This window comes from Lepidothrix coronata, unplaced genomic scaffold (genome assembly GCF_001604755.1).
Source record: "Lepidothrix coronata isolate B3197 unplaced genomic scaffold, Lepidothrix_coronata-1.0 Scaffold301, whole genome shotgun sequence".
NCBI lineage: Eukaryota > Metazoa > Chordata > Aves > Passeriformes > Pipridae > Lepidothrix > Lepidothrix coronata.
The window spans coordinates 897375-907914 of NW_016690481.1; the positions used below are offsets into that span (position 1 = coordinate 897375).

Consider the following 10540-nt stretch of genomic DNA (forward strand, 5'->3'; position numbering starts at 1 on the left):
TGGAAGGCTATAGAATACACAGTTTTGAGTTACACCCATACCATGATGAACTCAGCTGTCCTAACTAGGACATAACCCCTTCCTTCAAGCATTCCCTGTATTGCAATACCCACCCCAGCATGTTCCCTGGAATATCAACCATCTATTGCAGTATTATTAAAAAAAAAAAAGTGAAAACTCAAAATAAAAAAGTTCAAGCCCAAAGCTCAATTTCAATCCCAAAGGATTAGTTTTTATTATTTTGCAGATCAAACCTCAAGTTTTCCAAGCACAAACCCTTATTTATATGATGAAGCCTCAAAGTAGGGAGAGCAGTATCCCTTTTAAATACCCAAAACCCACATTTGGGAGACCAGGGTCAATTAAAGGTCCAAACTCACAATTTTGGACTATAAAACCAGACCTAAAAGTTCACAGATTTATGCTTTAAAGTTCAAAGCCTCATTGAGAGGGCCAAGACCATAATTTTTAAGGCCCAAGGTCTGATCTGGAACGTCCAAAGCCTCATTTGTGGAGTCATAATCCTTCTTTTGAGAATTCAAATGCTCCTTTTTGGCCCCATATCTTTCTTTTTATTTTCCACAGCTGCCCTGTTGGGGATTAAAGGCCCCTTTTTGGGATTTGGGCTGTAATTTGGAGGGCTCAAAGCTTTCTTGTATCCAAAGACCTATTTCCTCATGCTCTTATAAGTAAGGTAGGTCCTAAGCTACTCTGGTGAGAGCGCTTGTCCTGCCCTCTCTATGCTGGTGCGTGTGTCCCCTCTGTCACACGTCAGTTCCAACAGTCCGGCTGCTGGGGGCTTCACTACCAGACCTTTTTGGGCAAGCTTGGCTCACCTCCTTAGGCTCTTCCCTTCTGCTCCAGGGGATCCAAATTCACACTCTCAGCTTTTTCAGTGTGGTCCACACGGAGACCCAAATGGAGAACAAGACTGTGATCCTCCAGAAGCCCATGCTCTGTCTTGCATTAGCCCACAGTCTCCTGGATAATAAGGACAACTTGGCCAGTCAGACAGCAGGTTAAACCCTGGCTGGCTGCAGGGCTGTGGTGAAGGGGTGTATTGCATCCCTTTTCTAAAAGCAAACAGCTCCCCCCTGCAGCACAGGTCCGAACCCAGGAAGAACCCAGGAAGGCCCCACACGCTGGGTGATGGCTGTAATATGCAGCTCCTGGGAAATGCCCGTGGCCAGGCCCTGGGGGAGTGCCTCTGTCCCTCTCATGTGGTTTTCCAGGAAATAAGCAGCCGGAGCCTCTGAATTATGCCAAAGTGGCTGTGGAGGCCTTTGTATTCCAGAGAAAAGTGGAAGGCTGCATCCTCAGCACTACATCCCTCCTGTCCCACTGCCTGGGGAAGGGGGAGAGGATGGCCTTTGTCCTGAGGGATGTAGAGGTGCTCCTCAGCGAAGGTGGGAGACGGCAAATGAGATTCTACTCTGGCGTCCTGGAGAGGATGACTGGGGAGAGGCTCCAGGAAAGGGTGAGCCTTTTGTTTTTTCCCGTGCTTGGGCAGACCCACAGCAGTTCCCCACCACTGCTGGCAAGTGGTCCATCAGGACGTGGTCAGCAGCTCCAGCCAGGTGGGAGCACAGTTCCACCAGTTCTTGCTGCTCTGAACTCCTCCACTCTTGGGCACCTTGGCCACGTTGAGGATGTCCTGGCATCTTCACATTTTTCTGCTGCAGGTTCTCCAGCAGCTAGACATGATGGTATCCTGTGGGAGGCGTGTCCAAGGCACAGGGTACGTGCCGGGGCAGAGGAGCCCAGAGGAGCATGCGCCGACATAGGTAACCTTATTGGCTAAAGAAGTCACATGGTGTTAAAGGATAAAACAGTGCAGATTTTAAAATAAAGTCTCTTTGTTCACCGTCACACGAAGAAGTGTCTTTCCTTATTATATAAGGACTTTGCGTCTCCTACATATGGCACACCCAAACTTGGGACTTTTTAAACTTATATTAAGTCAGTTTAGATTATCCTGAATCAGGCAAAACACTCGGTAATTCCGTTATCTGCTCAATTTTGTGGAGGCGGGAATTTTCACCAAAAAAACCGAAGACGTCTGTAATCGTTGTCTCAGTGGCGTCTGAGAAACGGAAAGTTAGTTTAGGAGCTCCAAAATATTAGAAAAAGTGCACGATACGAGAAGAAGAATGAAGATAAGAAAAAGCCGACAGATCGAAGCGGCTGGAGAGGGCGGACGGGACTCCGACTTATGCCGGAGTGGTGAGTCAAGTTGAAAGGCAGTGGCACACCGCACGCAGCAAGGACTTCTCCCTAACCGGTGCGGTGCGCCGCAGCTCGGAGACCCGGGTGGCAAAGCACCTTGAAACCGCCAGGGGAAGTCCCGCTGCTTGCCGCGGCTCGGCCGTGCGCGTAAAAAGCGGCTTCGCCGCTGCCGCCTCTAACATCCTCAGTGACCACCAGACCCCGTGAAGCCTGCACGGTTTCTGCATAGCAGAAACTGCCACGGCTCCCCGCCTGCCTGCTGCCCCTGCCGGCTCCGCGCCAGGCTTAAAAGCCCCGCCGCAGGGACCCGCTCCAGGAGTGCCCGTCTAACGGGGCCCAGTGCCGCCTTAACATTGCCCGCGTTCGCCCGCTGCCCCCGCCGAACCCGTGCATGCCTATAGCCACTGCGTGAAGCCTCCACACTGAGGAAAAACCACCGAAAGCCACCACAAACCCAGAGGGAACCTGCTGCCGCGCCGCCGAGCATGCCTGCCATCGCTGCTGGGACCGTGCACACCGCCCGCGCCGAGAGCAGCCCTACGCCGCCACCGGAGTGACCCCTGCACCTCGTGCTGCACTGAGGGACGCCTCGCAGCCGCACCAGAGCCCCAGGGACCCGAGTGGACCCCCACAGAGACGCCGAGGAGAAAAGCCTCAGAGAAGCGACTGCCGGAGAAACCGAAACTGCTACACAAAGGAACTCCCAGCCATGTGCACCAGCAGCTGCCTGGAGCTTAGGTAACATAAAACACTTTGTTTCCATAGAGACCTCATGAAACATTGAAACATTAACTTTACTGCTAAATCTTACCATATTCTGACCCAAGACACACACACAAGCAATTACCAAACTTGCAACATAGTAACAGAAACAGGGACATACAGGGAGCGGAGCCGTTCATGATTTAAGTACTGGTACCGGCGGGAAGGGACGGGGCCTGTGATGCGAGATCCCAGCCCGTGGGACCGCCTCAGGGGGCCCCGTAATGGCGATGGGGGGGCTAACCCAGCATATTTGCCACCCCATACCGCAGATGACCGCCGACCACGCGCCCAGGGATGGGCGCCGCCATCTCGCCCACCACATGGACCGGGGACCGATCTGTCCCTTCCCGCTCCAGCGCTACCCTGTCCCACCCACAGGCACAATGAGGGACGTAACCCCGCCCCTGCACCGCCCCCACCACCCACCGCCACCCCCCCCCCCAGGGAACCGAATTCACAGGAGCCACAGGAAGGGAGGAATGGGGGGGTGGGGAGGAGGGAACCGGGATCGTTTCACCTGGAGGGAGTGAAATAGCAAACGGGGAAGTATCGGTTGATAGGTATGCCACACGATTGGAGGACAACGTGTAGCTGGCCTATTTGACCAGGGATGCAAATTATAGTTCAATAGATACACAATATAAATACCATAGAGAGATATGCAGTGTAATAGCTAAACAAGCCCTAAAAGCTATGAAAAACCTTCACACAACAGACCAATACAGCAATCTGCCCAGAACAAAAGTGTTACAAAGTTGTGCTGAACCAAACCCACAATATTTAAATCGGCTGCAGTCTGCTTTAAACAAGCAAGTTGAATACAATGAAGCCAGAGAGATGCTGTATAAGCAATTGGCTTTTGAAAAGGCGAACACAAGCTGTGAAAGAGCTTTGCAGACCCTTCCTAAATGTGAGAGCTACAGAATTGCTGAGCTAATTCAACCCTACCAAAGAGTTATCTCTGTGAAACACCAATCTAACTCCTTTGCTATAACCCTAAAAGCCCAGTTAGAAGTAAAGGATGAAGCCAGACACGGAGCTAGCTGTGTTACATGTGGTAACAGTAACCACTCTCAGAGAGATTGTCCTTGGAGACCATTGGCAGCAACATCCCACAGCTATCTAAGCAGCAGGGAGTGGACTGAATTATACCAAGGGTACCATAAGCAAGGCAAAAGCTATGCCATAAGCATTGTACTGCTTGCTGCCGTGCTGCTTGTAATCCTCCTCTCTGCCACCCGTTTTCCCGAGCAAGAGAGGAAGCAGCTTAAGGCTGGCAATTTGTGCCCCCCCCCCTCAGCCAGCGCTTTGTGCCCCTTCACCTCAACCAGCGCTGGGCTGGACTTATTCAACCGCGACACAGACTTCATAACTTTCACAGAAGTAGTGCTAATCCCGACTGGGCATTGGGGTCCCCTTAGCCCAGGGGTATACGCACTACTGATTGGAAGGTCCTCCACCACCAGAATGGGTTTATTCGTGCTGCCTGGAGTGATAGACTCAGATTCTCATAGCAAGATTCAAATAATGGCCTGGACTCCTTCACCCCCCTGTTTCATTCCAAAGGGACAGAAAATCGCTCAACTAATCCCCTTCTACAGTGCATCGCCTGCGGGGGAGGGGGAGAGGGAACGGGGTTCAGGGGCCTTTGGTAGCACAGGACAGCCACAAGTTTACTGGGCAGCAGCCATCACAGCCACACAGCCGCTCATGACGTGCCAGGTTAATGGGCATAGATTTACAGGCCTTGTGGACTTGGGAGCCGATGTTTCCATCATAAAGGACTCTGAATGGCCACTTGACTGGCCCACGGTTTGCCCAGCTGCAACCATTCAGGGGGTGGGAGGCACACAAAGACCCAGACAGAGTGCCCAAGTACTCACTGTCTTGGGACCAGAGGGACAAATAGCCAAGGTAGCTCCTTTTGTTGCTCCAATTCCTTGTTCACTGTGGGGGAGAGAAGGGCAGTTTGGCACAGTCATGCAAATTCCTCCTGCAAGCAGCCAAATTTTTCAATAGGGGCCATTGGTTAGCCGTCCCAAGCCGGTCTGGGTAGACCAATGGCCTCTGAAAAGGGAACGGCTTGAGCATTTAAAAAAGCTTGTAAGAGAACAATTAGAAGTAGGACATATTGTGCCAACAAACAGTCCCTGGAATACTCCTGTATTTTGCATCCCCAAAAAGAGTGGCAAATGGAGGATGCTACAGGACCTCAGGGCAGTTAACGCAGTCACAGAAGCTATGGGAGTGTTGCAGCCAGAACTGCCTTCACCCGCTCTGCCCCCAGTAAATTGGCTGCTAATAATAATTGATTTAAATGACTGTTTTTTTTTACCATCTTCCTGCACCCCGAGGATGCGCCAAGGTTTGCCTTTTCCATCCCAGCCTTGAACAATGCACAGCCCATGCAAAGGTATCTCTGGGTTGTCCTTCCTCAGGGGATGAAAAACAGTCCTACAATATGTCAAACAGTAGTGGCAAACGCTATTCAGCCCATCAGAAAGCGTTTTCCCTATGCTATCATCTATCACTACATGGATGATATTTTAATTAGCATGGCCACAGAACATGAACTGCAAATTGTTGTTACTGCTTTGACTGATGCTGTCCAAGAAGCAGGCTTGCAGGTTGCCCCAGAGAAAATCCAGCAATCGCAGCCCTAGAGCTATCTTGGATGGAGGGTTACACAGCAAGAAATTTCCCCACAGCCACTGCAGCTCGAGGTAAAAGACACTTTAACCTTACATGAGTTGCAAAAACTCCTGGAAGCCATTAATTGGTTAAGGCCTATCCTAGGCTTAACCACAGAGGAGCTACACCCTCTATTTCTGCTGCTAAAGGGGGACTCTGGCCTAACATCTAACAGGTCTCTTGACAGCAGAGGCAAAACAGGCGTTAGACATTTGTGCCAAGGTGATAGGAAATAGGCAGGGCAGGAGGAGAAATCCTAAACTGCAAATCTGCCTAGCCTTAATTCCCAGCAGGTACCAGCCATTTGCAGTCTTGTTTCAGTGGGATCAAACTGAGAAAGACCCGCTGTTAGTTCTGGAGTGGCTGTTTCTGCCCCACACACCACCTAAAACTGTATGGATGATTAATGAAATGTTTGCTAAGCTTGTCATTAAAGGCAGAGGACGACTGCAGGAACTGGACGGAAGTAGTCGTCCAAATTGTCCACAAAAGACAATTTGAATTGGATGCTGACTGAGGACGCAGGATTCCAAGCTGCCTTGGCAAGTTTTGATGGTGACATTTCGGTCAATCTCCCTAAGCACAGATTGTGGGCAGAAATCAGTAATTTACCTTTAAAAGCCACAGCCAGATGCAAAACTGAGCCAGTAAAAAGCCTCACAGTCTTTACAGATGCATCTGGAAGAACACAAAAGGCTGCAGTGACTTCGGTAACCCTGATACAGGACAATAGGAGCGAGAGGTACAGACCATGAACCAATGCTCTGTGCAGGTTCTGGAACTGGCTGCCATTCGTATTGCCTTGGGAAAGTTTTCTGAACAACCTGTTAATATTGTTACTGATTCTTGTTGTGCTGCAGGGTTAGTTTCACGTCTGGAATGTTCATTTCTTCGAGATGTTTCTAACCCTCATCTGTTGTTTGAAATGCGTTCTATTTGGGTCCTTGTCAATCACAGAAGGTTTGATTTCTACATAATGCACACCAGATCTCACACTGACATGCCAGGGCCAATAGCTGAAGGGAACCGGGAAGCTGACAAAGTAGCAATGTTTAACACAATACCCAGGGTCCTAGAACAAGTAAAATTGTCCCATTCATTTTTTCATCAGAATGCACGCTCTCTAAAGAGACAATTCAAAATAACAATTAATCAGGCTCGAAACATTATTATGACATGTCCAGACTGTCAGAAAATCACAGCCATGCCATCTCAGGAAGGCGTTAACCACAGAGGGTTAATGGCAAATGAGATCTGGCAAACAGATGTTACACACATCTCTGAATTTGGCACATTAAAATATGTACATGTAACTGTAGACACACATTCACAATACATAGCTGCCACAGCACACACAGGTGAGAAAGCCAAGGATGTAATGAGACACTGGCTCAGTTGTTTTGCTACCCTTGGTACCCCAAAACAAATAAAGACCGATAACGGACCAGCATCCATCTCAGAAAAGGTAAGAAATTTCCTATCAGAGTGGGGAATTTTACATGTCACAGGTATTCCACAGTCACCAACTGGACAAGCAATTGTAGAAAGGGCACACCGCATACTGAAGGAAATGTTAGCTAGACAAAAAAAGGGGGAGAATCTGTATAGTCTGCAAGAACGTTTGTGGAAAGTCACATATGTTATCAATTTTTTAAATTATGACAGTGCTGAAAGAAGCAGGTATGAAAAGCAGCACAAATCTCAGGCTTTGCCTCTCCAAAGCCACTAGTCATGGTAAAGGGTTTGGTTTCAGGACAATGGACAGGACCCCTAGATCTTATGACTTGGGGGAGAGGTTATGCCTGCGTGGCTACAGGAAAAGAACTTAAATGGATTCCTTCCAGGTGTGTGAAACCCTATTTAGGTACACAGCCACAGCAGCAGGAACCGGAGTAACACAGAAGTTTAAAAAGAGTTATGTTTATGTTTCAGGTTTACATTAAGAAATGACCAATGTGGTAAAAAGCAGTCTGTAAAGTATCCGTGTGTGTGTGAGTGAATGACGGCCGTCAGTGAATGAGAAGAGTGAATGAATAAAAGAGTTGTTTGACTGGACAAAATCAAAACACAGAACACCTCACAAAATAACGCTACCTCAACCACAAGGTCACTTTAAAAGAATTTAGTTTTGTTAAGTTTAGCCTGTTTCCTAAATAAAGTTGAAATCCCCAGTTATTTAAAAACCCTCAGATTAATAAAAGTTATAGCTTTATACATGGTTGGGCTAAGGCCCCTAAGTTAATAAAGTTATTTCTCCAAGTTGCACTACCCTATAGGAATATAAGAAAGTTTTAAAAAGTTTACAGTAGAAGTATAAGAGGCCAAGCAAGCGATGTGCTGGGTCATTGCGAGCCTTGGTAGTTTACAATGTACTGTTCTGACTGTTTGCACTGTTGTTTTGCACTGTTTTCGTGACTTCTTTAGATAATTAAGAGAGGGGTGATATGGGAGGCGTGTCCAAGGCACAGGGTGTGTGCCGGGGCAGAGGAGCCCAGAGGAGCATGTGCCGACATAGGTAACCTTATTGGCTAAAGAAGTCACATGGTGTTAAAGGATAAAACAGTGCAGATTTTAAAATAAAGTCTCTTTGTTCACCATCACATGAAGAGGTGTCTTTCCTTATTATATAAGGACTTTGCGTCTCCTACAGTATCCCGTGGGGTGCCCATGCTTTCCATGACTGGAAAAGCAGCAACTCTCATTTGTGTCTGGCTGGTGGTCATTCCTGTGAGGAGACCTGAGGGAACAGAGGAAGGATTTTAGGTGACACTTGCTTCCCCATCAAGGTCAGGAATCCTTTACTGGGTGATGTCATCTCCCAGGATAGTCCTTGGGGATGGGGCACAGATGACTTGGGAAAACAGTGGCCTTTACAACCAGTGCCAAAACTTGCCTGTGAGCAGATGACCATGGCAAGTGGCAAGGGCTGGTGGTGTTGTGGATCGGGCTTGTGCTGTCTCTGTCTCCATGTCCGAATTGGAGTTTCTGCCCACATCACCGCACAGGGATTCTCTCAGGGCCTTGAGACATGTCCCTGGTGGGGAACAAGTGGAAGAAAAAAGAGGACTTGCCACCTGTCAGGTGAGGCATGGAAGGTAAAGCAGCTCCCATCTCATTTCCATAGCATGGGCAACTGGTTTCTGTGATCTGATGGAAGAATTCCTAGTGATGATTGTCATAAGGATCTGGCTTGTGACAAAGCTTGGTGCCAGCTCAGCACAGCCATTTCTCCTCAGGCTGGCTCCACAAGAGCTGAGCCCTGAGGTGGGAGGTGACCAAGACCCCCAACCCTGGGTACAGCAGAAGGGCGGCGATCCGAGGGCCTATCCTCAACTCTGGGAAATTGCCTCTGCTTTTGAAAGAGACTCCGTCACCTCAGGGGCGTCATCCAGCTTCCCTGTCCCAAATCTGGCACTATGGATGTGCTTGCAGAGGAGGCCAGCAAGCGCTGGCACTGAGGAGGGTGCCAGGCCTCTGGAAACAGTGGTGCAAGGGGAGTGGGAAGTCCCTCTTGGATACATTGGGAAGAGGCCTCAGCATTGCTGTGTGTCACTGTGGCTGGCAGCATCATAGCCTTGCTGTTCTGACAAGGTCTCTCGTTCCTGGTTCCTGGGAGGCTTCTTGGACTGCCTGCACCTGCTCATTTGAGCTCCACTACTAAGGCAGGGAAGCAGCCCTGGGATGAGGAGGTGATGGAGATGAGGGGCAGTTCTTGGGTCAGGTGAGCCATGAGGCTCAGAGCTGGTGTCTGTGTGAGGCCTTTTCCTGCTCCAGCCAGAGCCATTCCCAGCACCAAACATGCCATCCACCACTGCCCAGGAGCAGTGAGGGCAGCATCCAGAGAGCCTGGGGTTTCTGAGAGCCCCCCATGTAACAGGACTGGTTCCTCTCCAGCCCTTCAGAAGAGCCCCAGCCTGAGCTGTGCGTGGGGACAGCCGTGTGCCAGCCGAGGGTCCCAGCTCAAGGGATTTCCTCTCCTGAGCTGAGTACAGCCATGGGCCGAGCAGCACATGGCTCTGGTGGGCAGAATGTGGCCCCAGACCCCTCCTGCCCTCAGGCAGAACCCTCCTGTTGTGTTTTTCCAGGAAGCCACCAGCTATCCTGGGGCCACCATTGGAAAAAGCAGCCTGTGACTGACCGAGCCAAGGGCAAACCTGCACCTAAGGGCCAAGTGGCAAAGCTGAGCCGCATATAGGCAGCAACACCTCAGAGGGGCAGAGGAGGAAGAGAAGAACAAAATAAAGTTCCTCTTGGAAGAGAAGGAGAAAAGAATGTTCCTTTCCGAAGCACATCACCATCAAGGAGTGCCCAGGCCAGGGTGCCTGAGGACTCTGCTTCCAAGGTCTTCATCTGGCAGACACCAAGACCCAAAGCAGCACAGGGACTAAGAACAAGGCCTGAGGTGCTCTGCTCAGTGCTGAAAGAGCCCCAGAAGACCATTTCAGTAGTATCCAGGTTTGAGTCCTTCCTTTTGGTGACCCTCCCCTGCACCCAAAGGGCTCCACAGTTCTGTGGTGCCCCACACTGAAAAGAGATGTGGTAGCAGGGTGCTGTGGCTATGGATGGAGTGATCAGGGCAAAACAGGGACATCACTGGAATCAGTGCCATTCTGGGGGCCGCTTCCTCCTAGGAGTACAGTTAGAGGAGGTGTGCTTCAAAGACTCCTCAGTTCTGGTGGATGTCATGGCCAAAGTGCCACTATGGGCTCATCCATCTCCAGGGCCATGGGACTCCTTTTCCAGCAGTGTCCTCTTTTCAGGAGCCTCAGGACACACCCTGGCCATCTCTGGACATGCTAGGAAGGCCTAACCCAGCACAAGGGCTGTTTCCTCCCAGCTCCTTTGTCCTTTAGATCCC

At 49.9% G+C, this 10540-nt stretch overlaps 1 long non-coding RNA gene across 1 annotated transcript in view; it reads right to left on the reverse strand.

Annotated features, from left to right (window-relative positions):
* The window catches only part of LOC108508516, a 26772-nt gene extending 16500 nt beyond the window's left edge, over nt 1-10272 (reverse strand). The window contains exons 1-2 of the long non-coding RNA XR_001878413.1: nt 10208-10272; nt 2205-2209 (exon numbers count right to left, since the gene is read on the reverse strand). This is a non-coding gene — a long non-coding RNA (uncharacterized LOC108508516). The remainder of the gene's footprint in view (nt 1-2204; nt 2210-10207) is intronic.
* Between the last annotated feature and the right edge of the window lie 268 nt (nt 10273-10540).